Source organism: Eleutherodactylus coqui, chromosome 2, assembly GCF_035609145.1.
Source record: "Eleutherodactylus coqui strain aEleCoq1 chromosome 2, aEleCoq1.hap1, whole genome shotgun sequence".
NCBI lineage: Eukaryota > Metazoa > Chordata > Amphibia > Anura > Eleutherodactylidae > Eleutherodactylus > Eleutherodactylus coqui.
Genome location: NC_089838.1, coordinates 266,107,885 through 266,121,608, shown reverse-complemented (window position 1 = coordinate 266,121,608; position 13,724 = coordinate 266,107,885).

Sequence of the window (13,724 nt, the reverse complement as noted above, 5' to 3'; positions counted from 1 at the left end):
GTGGGGGGTGCGATACGGGGCGGGATTGTCCATATCACACTTGCCTGTGTGAAGTTAGCCTTAGGGTATATCGGCCTGTTGGAAGCCGTGGCTATTTTTCTGCCGATTGGCGCATGGATTTAGCCCTATAAATAGGGACAAATCCATGTGTGGAATTCCTGACACGTTTTTGCGCGGATCGCTATGAAGAAGTGACACGCCCCTTCTTTGCGTGGAAACAGTCAAAAAATCCACGTGTGGATATTGCCCGGGTTAAATCCGTGTGTGATCCATGGCAGAAACCGTGGCACAATATCTGCGAATTTCCGCCGTAGTGCTACAGAAATGTAGCCTGAGGATATCTTTACTGTACATGTGAACAAGTTGCGCCAAAATGGTGAGAAAATGTTGGCAGCCAAATTTGCCGCTCGAAAACAGGAAATGGAAGCGGCGGAGCAGAGAAACAGAGGTTTGTACCAAATCGTTTTAACCTCTTAGTAGAGATGAGCGAGCATACTCGCTAAGGGCAATTACTCGAGCGAGCATTGTCCTTAGCGAGTATCTCCCCGCTCGGAAGAAAAGATTTGGGTGCCGGCAGGGAGAGCGGTGAGTTGCGGGAGTGAGCATGGGGGAGAGAGAGGGAGAGAGAGATCTCCTCTACGTTCCCCCCCCCCCCCCCCCCCCGCTCTCCCCGCCGGCACCCGAATCTTTTCTTCCGAGCGGGCAGGTACTCGCTAAGGACAATGCTCGCTCGAGTAATTGTCCTTAGCGAGTATGCTCGCTCATCTCTACCCCTTAGTGACAAAGCCTATTTGTTCATTAATGACCAAGCAATTTTTCATTGTCACATTCCAGGAGCCATAACTTTTTAGTTTTTTCCCATTAACACAGCCACATCAGGACATGTTTTTTGTGGGGCAAGTTGGATTTTTTTTAATGGCATCATTCTTGGGTACATGTAATCCATTGTATAACTTTAATTCAACTTTTTTAATAAGGAGATTGGGGAACAAAAAAATAAATTCTGCTATCAGTTTTTTGGATTTCATTTTTCAGTATGCAAAATTAAAGGGGTTTTCCAGGGAAATGCTGTCCTCAGCATAGGTCATCAATAGTTGATCGGCTAGGGTCCGTCGCTCGGGACCCGACCGATCAGCTGAGCGGGCGCATTGCTGGCAGCGCAGCAAATACTTAGAGGTTGGAGCTGAAACAGCGGAAGTCTCCGCGCCGACCTGATTGTTCTCTATTGACGCATATGCAACGCCGTCCATAAGTTATTACATTGTGTATATGTGCCATTGCGTAGTGACGGTGCAGGAGATATAAACCAAAAAAACAGGTGGATTGTGTATGACGGCATGCAGGAGATACGCTGTCATTCGCAGTACAATTTTGCTGCCAAACGTAGCGATGGGCCGGGTCACTGGTGGTTCCGCAGCGGTAAAATGCTGCGTGACGTATGCAACGTTGTACGCTTGCGGCTGAGTGGGCCCAGCATTGGGCTGTGTTCATGTTTTTTGTTTCATTTTTAAAACGCGATTTAAAAATTAAAAAAAACCATTAAAAAACTGCATTCAGTATTCAAAAACCACTTATATTTATAAGAAACTGCATACACTATAAAAACCCACATGTGGATTTAAACACATGCGTGGTTTTTTTTTCTTTTTTTTAAGCCAGATGCAGGTTTTTGATGCGTTTTTTTAATTTTGTGTACAGTGTGCAATCATACAGGAGTCATCACACGTCCTTCATTTCAGAGCTGCGTGTGTGATCTGCATGTAGCAGAGCTGTGTGGTGCCTTGCACCACCAGAAACACTGGTACTATAATTTCCTACTAATTACTAGTCAAAGTGCTAACGACCACTTGTTCGTCAATCCATGTGTGTGTGATGTGTGAGTTACATGCAGAGCTTGACAGCACCTGTGATGTCAGTTACCATCTCTTAGCTCTGCCCCTGATCACATGACGATGACATCATCACAGGTCTTTTGCACTGAATGAGGAATTACGAGCAGACAGCATCCCACACACCTGTGTGGAGACTCCAATAAATGACACCTCACAAATGTCCACATACATAGCTGGCAATGCATATTGACCAACAATATTGTAGCATAGTCCTTCACCGCTATCTTCACATCTCCTGGACATGATATCATGTCATTTCAATTGCTAATGCTGCCAACACTAGTCCAGCCTTCATCTAATCGTGAACTGTTGTCCAGTATTGAAACAAACCGTCGCTGTCTTGCAAATATGTCACCACAGAGGGTTTAACGCCGCCATGAAGCTAATGCAGCTTACATGACACAGCGACAAGCCATGATGTCACCTCAGCCACAAGCTGAAGTTTGTAAATCTTGTGCAGCTGATATGCGAAAGCTACGAGCGAACATGCCTCCTCAGCGAGCAGCTGAAGTTCAGAAATCATGTGCTGCGCACGGAAATGTTTTGACCAACTCCAATCCCTTTCACTGTATTAAATGAGTAAGAGGCGCATTGCGCCACCAGAAATACTGATATTAGTATAATTATATATTGGAGATATCCAGGGTATACCAGCATGCTTCATATCGCTATATGAAGATATACATCTCCCTATTTTCTTCCTCTAAAATCAAGGTGCATCTTATAAAGTGAAAAATATGGTAGTTTTTAGGTTTTTCTTGCAACTTTTTCACACTTAGGCCTTAGTCAGACGGGCGTTTTTTGCCGCGATTTGCGGATCGCATGACGGATGCGCATCCGCAAATCGCGTGACCGGTGCGCGCAAGTCGCCCGCAAATCGCCCGAAAATCTGCTCCTAGCCGCGTTTCATTAGAAACGGGCCGGAGCTGTCCAGCGCATTGCATTCAATGGAGACGGCAATACAGCCGTCTCCATTGAAAGCAATGCGCTGCGGGCGAGCCCGGGATGAATTGTCGGTAAGGGCTTAAATATATAAGCCCTTACCTGCAATCCATCCTAAAATGTGTTAAAATAAAAAAAAATTGCATTCTCACCTTCTGCCTGCAGCTCCGGGCAGCCGTCCTGCAGTGGGTGTGAAGGGGGTGTGAGTCAGACCTGCCCCCTGATTGGCTCAGCGCTGAGCCAATCAGAGGCATGCCTCACTCACACCCATTCATGAATTCATGAATGGATGTGAGTCAGACCTGCCCCTGATTGGCTCAGCGCTGAGAGGCAGCAGTCACTCACCCATTCATGAATTCATGAATGGGTGTGTGAGTGAAACCGGCCTCTGATTGGTCAGGCTGTGACCAATCAGAGCAGATCATTCAGCAGGCGGGGATTTTAAAGCCCCGCCGGCTGAATAGTGCCGAGAAGCAGTTCAGGAGAACTGACAGCGGCCGCGGCTGGACTCCGGCTGCAGCGGAAAGGTGAGTATACAATTTTTTTTTTATTTTAACACATTTTAGCATGAATTGCAGGGAAGGGTTTATATATTTAACCCCTTCCCGACAATTAACCCCGCGCACGCCGGCAGCCCATTGCTTTCAATGGAGCGGCTGTATTGCCGCTCCATTGAATTCAATGGGCAAACATCGTTCTTCTCTGCCACAGCTGTTACAGCTGTGGCAGAGAAGAATGATTTGTCTTCTATATGTTCTCAATGGGGTCGGCGCTGCTGCCGCCGGCCCCATTGAGCGCATATACAGAAGCGAACAGGAATCACAGATAGGTGCGATCTGCGATTTTTTTGTTCTATAATTTTTCGGACGAGCGCATAAAAAGCGCTCATGTGTCCGATACCATTGCGAAGCGATGGTTTTAAAAAATCGCCGGACGCATGCGCATGCGCAAATCGCGGCAAAAAACGCCCGTCTGACTAAGCCCTTAAGAAAAAAAAGTCTTTTTTGTTTATCACTGCAATCAAAGACCCCTAACATTGTTTTGCCAACAGTGCTGTGAAACAGCTTTGGTTTTTTTTTGCGGGATGAGTTGTACTTTTTAATGGTACCATTTGGTGATCCATGTGACATTTTGATCACTTTCTATTGTATTTTGTGAAAGGCGAGATAGGCAAAATTAACTATATTCGCCATGGTGTTTGTATTTTTTATTATGTGCACTTTTTAAATTTTTTATTTTTGCCCCACTGGGGTACTTGATTATCAGCATATTTTATTATATTTCTAATACACTACTATATTTCAGTATAGTGTCTGCGCAATGGAGCGCTACAGGTATATTCTTGTGTCCCAAATCAGGGTTAGTACAAGCTGCTCAGAGGATCGCTGGTCACACACACTGCATTGATTTAGTTTATTTGTTAATCAGCCAAAGAATTTATAGTTCTTTAAGACAAATACGTTGAGAGCGAGACTAATGGCCCTTTTACAGGGAATGACAGTCAGGTATATGACTGCACGAGCGCTGACATCACCGCTAAGGTCATTAGCACTCATGCAGAGCATTTACACTGACAGAATTCTTCACTAGATGGCGGGCTTCTCACTCAGCGCTTTACCTTCTAAGTGAAGCGCTGAACAGGGAGCGTTTACATGGAGCTAGAAGCCAGCGATCCAGTAATAGTTTTTATACTGAAAGTCAGTGATAACGAACTGCGAATGAATAGTAAGCAATTTTTTTTTGTATTTATATTGCACGATTATTGCTCAAATTCATTCATTTGAACAAATTTTGAGTGATAGTCATCCCCTGTAAATGGCCCACTAAGGTCACCTGACTTAACTTGTTACACCTCTTTGTTATTGATTATTAAACTTAGCACATGAAGTGATGTTGGTCTCTGGCTTTCTTGGTCACAATTCTCTGAGATGCTTAATTGGTAATCTATAGGCATTCCTGAGCTTAGTTAAAATTTACATAGTTAAATATATGTACAGAAGATCAAATGAAATAAAACAGATGATAAAAAGTTCTATTTGCTAAGCAGAGTACATTTTTAAAACAAAGTCCATATTTAGTCAGCTGTCTGGCTGTGAGTGAAGATCAATCGCAGCTTTCTTCATTTAGGTCTTGTAATCTTCTTATTATGCTGTTCATATGAATACATATCAAGTAAGTTAGAAAATGAAGTGGGGAACATGATGTTCAGAAGACACTATGGTTACTCTCACAGTAACAATGCATTAGAAAGCCTATGAGGTTAGCCAGAGGCTTAGCCTCACATGCCACCATAGCTGGCAGACCCGGAGGCTATATTCAAGCAACCCATCTGTACCCTGCAATCACATTGCAGGGGGTCCGCTGGGTGACAGAGGGAGCCCCTTCCCTCTGTCAGCCTTTTACATATTACAGGGTTAAACACTGGGGATCAGAGGTTTCTTTGGTCCTAAGTGTTAGAGAAAGTGCCCGGCTGTCATCCAACAGCCAAGTATTCACTTACCATGGCACAGGAGACCTGTACCGGGCTTCTAATGCTGCGCTGTCGAAAGACAGAGCTGTAGATTAAACTCCCTTAATGGCTGCCGTCAAAAGACGTATGGGCCATCATTAAGGGGCTAAGAGCCTACATTGAAGGTATATGTTCACATAATCTCTTTAAATATCTGTCAGAAAAATTCAGAAGCTAAACACTACAATTTCCTCAGCACAGTTCCTGCAACATGCCTGTTGACAACCTGTTCATCCCTTGCTATGTGCAGACCTACAATTGGAATTGAGGTTAGCCTCACTTACAATTTGTTCTGTGAAAGGTGCTGCCACTACCAGCCCAGGCTTGTCCAGGGTTAGGTGCTAGACTGTAGCACGTCTTCCTTGGATCCTTGTACCAGTCTAAATGCCTACCGGGTTGGGGATGCAGTCTCCCTCTCTTGCAGCAAACAATCTCGTGTCTGACTCCTCCACACAGCAAGCTTGTATTTGCCACTAGGCACCGGCAATAGAACATGTATTTTCATTAATGCTGAGCATAGAAAATAAAAGTAAAGCTTAATACCAAAATTTTGAGCCCTAGATGTATATGGCTCACACTAAATAAGAAATTGATTATTAAGCAAAATTGTTATTGTAAACTAAGAAACCCTATATGTTGCAGTCACAATTCCTACTATTGATTGGTCTTATAACATCCTCTAGCTAATGGCTGATGACTACCACTAGCTAATGGCTAGTACCAACTAGTATTGTATATAAGATACTCACTATACTCTGGCCGGCAGTTAATAACTTCACACTCAATGCAAAATGACAGCCAACCTATTAGGTGGAGGACCGTCACCATTACCCCAGCCAACCGTCCAGTGCGATCATCACATAGACGCACCATAAGCAGCAGCCAATTAGGAAGGAGAACTGTCTCCCATACCTACAGTTTTTGTAAGCACCAGCTGTTACTGTTAAATATGCATTAGATATAGTACCGTGTTTCCCCAAAAGTAGGTCCTACTCCGATAGTAAGACCTACCCGGTTTTCGGGGGAGGCTTAAAATATAAGACCCCTCCTAAAAATAAGACCTAGCTAACCTGCCCCCCCCTCCCCCCACCCCCAAAAAAATCAATACTCACCTGGTCCGTGGCGTCCCGATGGTCTCCGGCGGCGCTGCGGCAAACTGCAGAGTCCTTCCCGTTTGCAATCTCTGCTTCTTCTGGTGATGGGGCTTTGAATACCCTGCCTTCAGTGTCTTATTTTCGGGGGAAGCACGGTAGATTTAGAAGTCACATAAAAAGCATAGGTAAGTATATGGAGAAACACTGAAATCTAGGGACATAGGCTTCAAATCCGAAAGACAACATGAGCATGCTGAAAGACAACGATGAGCGACGGCTTAACGAAAACTGCACGATGCCAGTGCAGTTAGACACAACGATTATCGCTCAAAAGACGGCTTTTGAGCGATAATCGTTGTGTCTAAATGGGCCTTTAGTCATTTAGTTCCCTTGTGGATGCCATATTTGGTCATTTTTTCAATCAGTATGGTATGAGATATAGTATATCAAAGCATTTGATAAAGTATCTACTGCATTTTAACTTCTCTTGCAAGCCTCATTTCACTATTAGCTTTTCTGACACTTGCCCTACAGTTTCTGCAGACTGCATTATATTCTTTAGAATATGCCCCACTCTTTCCATTAGATAAACATTTCTTTCTTCCCTTTTAGCATGTTTTTAAGGTCTGTGCTCATCCATCCTAATCTCTCAAACTGAAGCGTTAGATGCATTTGTTGGAGTAATCCCTTTAGGTGATACTCAAGGGGTATCGACGCCTCGTCAACCAGGTATACCCAAATGTCTGTACAGTACACCAGAGAATAACACAACATGGAGCAATCAAGTGTTGTTCCAGAGCCCTCTCAAAGAAAAATCTTGTTCACCTGAGTTTTGTTTACAAAAACTAGAACAAAGGAGTATATAATGGCACTATCATAAGTGAACCACAGCCTACGTCACACCTGTGCAGTGTTAAAAAGAACAAATCGTTATGAATAGTTTGATAATAAGTAATATGACACTTGCATACATTATTATTTGATAAAAAGTACAAAAATTCTGATATGACGACTATATATGCACTCCAGGAAACTCTCGTACCTCTCACAATGCCTCCGAGATATATTAACCCTTTAAATATGTGTAACACAGGTCATCTTAATGCTTTTACTGCTTCCCCTCTTTTGATTTCATTTTTATTTCCAAACTAGGCATATCCCATGGTCTAGTCCCACAGGGAAGACTTCACTGCTTCACCTCCCTAGAGCTAGGCTCCATGGAGGACTTGTCTTTACTCCGTTCACCAATTTAAGAACTCCTCTGGGTTTGGAAAACTTTGAGCGCTGGATGGCGCAGATTTTAGTTGTGACAGAGGTGAGCATCTTCACATGGGTGTTCCCTAGGGCATACAAGTTTGGTAACTCGCTTGATTTGTTTCTTACACATTGTAAGCAAATAAAATACATAAGCCATTAGGATTCTAAATGCAACATAAACAGCTAAGAAATGCAATACAATTTGGAATAAGGCTAGCTGTCCACGGGCGATTTGTCAAATCGCACGCAGAACACGCATGACATGCTTTCCTTAGGCTAACTAGCCCAATGTACATGAGCGGAAAATCCCTCGTGTCTAAAAAGCGTGGCATGTCGCGAAATTATTCAGACTTTTACATGGACTGAGAGTGCCGCTGTGTTATCGCCAACCCCCACGCAGACATTGCCACTACAAATATATATCTTCCTATACCTCATTAACCAGTCTGTATGGTGCATCGAAGAATAACACAACATTGAGCAATCAAGAGTTGTTCCAGTGTCGATGGTGGGGGACGAGCAGGGAATGGGGAGAGGTGAGTATCAGCTGCTTTATTATTTTACACCATGGGGAACCCAGTGAGATGCCTTTACAAAACTCGGACAACCCCTTTAAAGATCAATACTATAAAACTGATGTGTTATTCATCCCGTATGGCAGGCGGCTTTAAAAAATAAAGAAAAAAGAAGCCCAAATTACACTTTATTGTTCAACATGCCTCTCCAAAAATGGATAAGTAATAAAAAAAAGACGTATATATCCCTAAATGGTATCAATGAGAATTACAGCTTGTCCCACAAAACATAATACAGCTCAAGTACAGCTCTGTCAACAGAAAAATAAAAGGTTATGGGTTTCAGAATATGGTGGTGTCAGAACCGGCAACTCTCGGGGCCGCCGTGCCCGCACCACCGGTCCGGCCACCCGGGGTACTGGAGCACGGCGCAGAGGTACCCCGGTTCTTGTGATCTCCCCGGGCCGCTGTAAGACTGGTCGCCGCCGGGTTGCTAGGGAGGCAGCTGGTGCTTCTAGTCGCTTGACTACCAGGCTGGCTTCCCTGGTAACTGTCTGTGCAGTGAGACTGGGGGCGTGCCCCCAGCACCGCCCTGATTAGCCCTGCTGCTGTCAGGCTCCCCGCCCCAATCAGCTTCTGGGGTGGGAGCGCTGACAGCATTTAAATAGGTGTGTTTTCCTCTCAGGCCTTGCCAGTGTTAGTTTGGTCTTCCAGCTGCACCCGCGTATTCTTTTGACTCCTGTTTGTGACCCCGGCTTTCTTGACCTCTGCTTTTGGACCTTGACTACGTTTTGCCTGACCCCCCTGTACTGCGTACCCTCCTGTTGCCGACCCGGATTGTCTGACCGTTCTACCGTTGTTTGTCTTCAGTGTCTGTTTGTCTTCCCGTGTCCCGCTTCCCTAGTGAGGGTAGGGACCGCCGCCCAGTTGTCGCCCTGGGGGTTAGCCCAGGGGGGCAAGTAGGCAGGGACAGGGGTTGCGGGATATATCAGGGACCCCCATATCCCGGACACTGTCCTGACAGTAACACTGGCCGAAGGTAGGTCAGACTCGTGCATCCGCCCGGCTACTTTGAATCCCTCGATGGAGGCCGTGGCTGCGTTAGCGAACCAGGTCCAGGTCCTTACTAACCTTGTCCAGGACCTAACCGCCCGCATGCAGCTACAGGAACAAGTGGCGGCTGCAGGTCCCATGCAGCCCCCTTCCGCTCCCGGGACTATGTCAGAACCCCGAGCCACGCTGCCGGACTGCTTCTCTGGAGAGAGAGGTCAGTTCTTTGCATTTAGAGAGAGCTGCAAGCTCTACTTTGATCTCCGACCCCACTCCTCTGGTACTGAATATCAGAAAGTGGGAATTGTAATTACCCGCCTGAGGGGGGACCCCCAAAATTGGGCTTTCTCGCTACCAGCAGGCTCTCCAGCCCGACTATCCCTTGACGCCTTTTTTTCCGCCCTGGGTCAAATTTATGACGAACCCGACCGGGCGGGCTACGCAGTCTCCAAACTTCTGGCCCTGCGCCAGGGTTGTAAAATGGCGGAGGACTACTGTTCCCAATTCCGTCAACATTGTACGGAATCCGGGTGGAACGATGCCGCCCTAAAAGACTTATTTTTGACCGGTCTGTCTGAGGGTCTCAAGGACCTACTTGTGGCCCACCCAGAGCCTAGAACCCTGGAGCAAGCCATGACGCTTGCTATTCGGGCCGACCGACGTTTGAGGGGCCGACACGCCGCTCGGGCCACTCCACTCCCCACGCCCACTTCTTCTACTGACCTGACTCTCTCACTTCCCACCACCGAGCCCATGGAACTGGGAGCCATGAACCCCAAGCAGCGACGGGAATATCGCCTGAAGAAGAATCTTTGCTTCTACTGTGGGGAGCCGGGTCACCGCATTGCCACCTGCACTAAGAAGCCACGGCAGGAAAACTCCCGCTCCTAGGCAGTTGTCGGGAGGACTGTCTAGGAGCTAAGGTACTCCCTGTGTTATCCAAAATGTTATTGCCTTGCACCCTAGAATTTCATGCTTTCCACCGTACTGGGCAAGCCTTTGTTGATTCTGGGGCTGCGGCGAATTTCGTTAACTTTAATTTCGTTGCTCAACTGTCCGGGGTTTTTTTACGTTTAGAGACCCCGATTCTGGTTTCAGGAGTGGACTCCACCCCATTGCAAGCAGGGGTGGTTCATCTGGTTACCCCTGAAGTAAGGTTTACGATAGGAGCCTTACACGTGGAAACCTGCACCTTTCTAGTGATGAGAGATTTGTCTGTGGACGTCGTCCTAGGCCTCCCCTGGCTCCGGGAGCACAACCCGGTAGTAAATTGGGACACGTTGGAACTGGTAAAGTGGGGTCCCCGCTGTGCCAACCACCTTTGTGCGGTGAAGGTGGGAATCTCCACCTGCGAGGGGACCCCCCTACCAGATTACCTCTCCGAGTTTTCTGACGTGTTCTCCAAACAATTATCTGAAGCTCTGCCCCCTCATAGGGAATGGGACTGTAAAATAGACTTGATTCCTGGGGCCAAACTTCCTAAGGGCCGCATTTATAACGTTACGGTTCCTGAGAGAGAATCCATGAGGGACTATATCCAGGACAGCCTGGCCAAGGGGCACATCCGGCCCTCAGAATCCCCGGTGGGTGCCGGGTTTTTCTTCGTTGAGAAGAAGGATGGGGGTCTCCGGCCCTGTATTGACTATAGAGAGCTAAACAAAATCACAGTCCGAAACCAGTATGCCCTTCCACTCATTCCTGACCTCCTCAACCAGGTCGCTGGTGCCCGATGGTTTTCTAAACTTGATCTCAGGGGAGCATACAACCTCATCCGCATTCGGGAGGGGGATGAGTGGAAAACCGCCTTCAATACGCCCCTCGGGCATTTTGAATACCTAGTTATGCCTTTTGGATTGTGTAACGCCCCCGCCATTTTTCAGGGGTACATGAACTCAGTGTTTCAGGATATCATGGGGGTGTTCGTGGTTGTATATCTAGACGACATTTTGATTTTTTCCTCCGACTTGCCAAGTCACCATACTCACGTTCAGACTGTACTAGCTCGACTCAGACATAACAAGCTGTTTGCTAAACTCGAGAAATGTGTGTTCGGGGTACAAAAGATATCATTTTTGGGGTATATCATCACGCCATGCGACTTCCAGATGGATCCTGAAAAGGTGAAAGCCATCACGGAGTGGGCCCAGCCAGGGTCGTTGAAAGCCCTTCAACGCTTCCTCGGCTTCGCCAACTACTATCGCAAATTCATCAAAGACTTCTCCGTGGTGGCTAAACCTCTAACGGACCTCACCAGAAAGGGGGCAGATGTGAGGACCTGGTCTTCTGAGGCTCTGAGGGCCTTCGATACCCTAAAGGCGGCGTTCTCTTCTGCACCTGTCCTAGTACAACCAGATCTGTCCAGCCCTTTTTTGGTGGAAGTAGATGCCTCTGAGTTTGGTGTGGGAGCGGTACTGTCCCAAGGTCCCTCCACTCTCACCAACCTTAGACCGTGTGCCTATTTTTCTAGGAAGTTTTCTTCCACCGAACGGAACTATGATATAGGCAACCGGGAATTGCTGGCGATTAAGTGGGCTTTCGAAGAGTGGAGGCATTTTTTGGAAGGAGCCCATCACCAGATCACGGTACTCACAGACCATAAAAACCTCACCTATCTAGATTCCGCTAAGAGGTTAAATGCTCGGCAAGCCCGCTGGGCCTTGTTCTTCTCTCGGTTCAATTTTGTTGTTACCTATAGACCCGGTTCTAAGAATGTCAAGGCTGATGCCCTGTCTAGGAGCTTTGGTTCTCCGGAACCTGCCGAGCCGGAGCCTGAGAGCATTCTCTCCCCTGGGGTGGTCCTCGCTGCTGTCTCCTCCGACCTTTCACCTCTCATTCACGCCGCTCAACTATCTGCTCCTGAAGCCCTTCCGGAAGGCAAATTATTTGTCCCATTGTCACTGAGATTGAAAGTGTTAGAGGAGACACACGCTTCTGTCCTAGCTGGACACCCCGGCATCAGGGGTACGCTGGAGTTAGTATCCAGACTCTATTGGTGGCCGCACATGGCCAAGGAGGTACGGGTATTTGTGTCCGCGTGCCCGGTTTGCGCAAGGGGGAAGAATCTCAGGAGACGTCCTGAGGGTCCTCTTCTTCCCTTGCCCATTCCGTCCAGGCCATGGTCCCATTTGTCCATGGATTTTATTACTGATCTGCCATCCTCGCTGGGGAATACGGTCATCTGGGTAATAGTAGACCGTTTCTCTAAAATGTCACATTTTGTTCCGCTTTGCAAGTTGCCTAACGCCAAACTTCTGTCTGAAATGTTCATCAAGGAGATTGTTCGGTTACATGGGATCCCCGAGGACATTGTGTCAGATAGAGGGGTTCAGTTCGTCGCTCGCTTCTGGCGAGCCTTCTGTAAAAATCTAAACGTAAATTTGTCCTTCTCCTCCGCTTTCCATCCCGAGAGTAACGGACAAACGGAACGAATGAACCAAGAACTTATCCAGTATCTGCGACTGTTTGTTTCTGATAACCAGTATCAGTGGGCCAACTACTTACCTCTCGCCGAATTTGCTATCAACAACCATGTTAACTCGTCGACCCAATTGTCACCTTTTTTTTGTAACTATGGGTTTCATCCCCGGTTCTCGCTTTCCACTCCTGTGGTCTCGAACAATCCGGCCGCCGACATATCCTCTGAGGAACTGTGCACAGTTTGGGCCCAGGTTCGTAAGAACCTTCAGGGTTCCCAAGAGAAACTGCGTAAATACGCAAATAAAAGATGTACCATCTCTGCACCTTTTGTAGTCGGGGAGCAAGTTTTGCTGTCTTCCAAGAATCTGAGACTCAAGGTTCCCTCCCTGAAACTTGCTCCTCGGTTCATTGGCCCATTTACTGTTTCTCAGGTCATCAACCCGGTGTCATATAAGTTGGCACTTCCTGACCCCTGGAAGGTCCACAAGGTTTTTCACAAAAGCTTACTTAAGAAGTATGTGACTCCAGTTCTACCCACCCAGAACCCGCCTCCTCCTTCTCTGGTACAGGGGGAACTGGAGTATGAAGTAGAAAGGCTGGTGGATGCCCGACGGGTTAGAGGTGTGCTGCAGTACCTGGTCCACTGGAGAGGATTTGGCCCTGAGGATAGGACGTGGGTCCCCGCCAGGGACGTTCATGCGCCACGCCTAGTCCAGGCATTCCACAGGGCTTTCCCGCTTAAGCCCGCACCTGGCCATGGGGGTCCGGTGTCCCCCCGTAGAAGGGGGGGTACTGTCAGAACCGGCAACTCTCGGGGCCGCCGTGCCCGCACCACCGGTCCGGCCACCCGGGGTACTGGAGCACGGCGCAGAGGTACCCCGGTTCTTGTGATCTCCCCGGGCCGCTGTAAGACTGGTCGCCGCCGGGTTGCTAGGGAGGCAGCTGGTGCTTCTAGTCGCTTGACTACCAGGCTGGCTTCCCTGGTAACTGTCTGTGCAGTGAGACTGGGGGCGTGCCCCCAGCACCGCCCTGATTAGCCCTGCTGCTG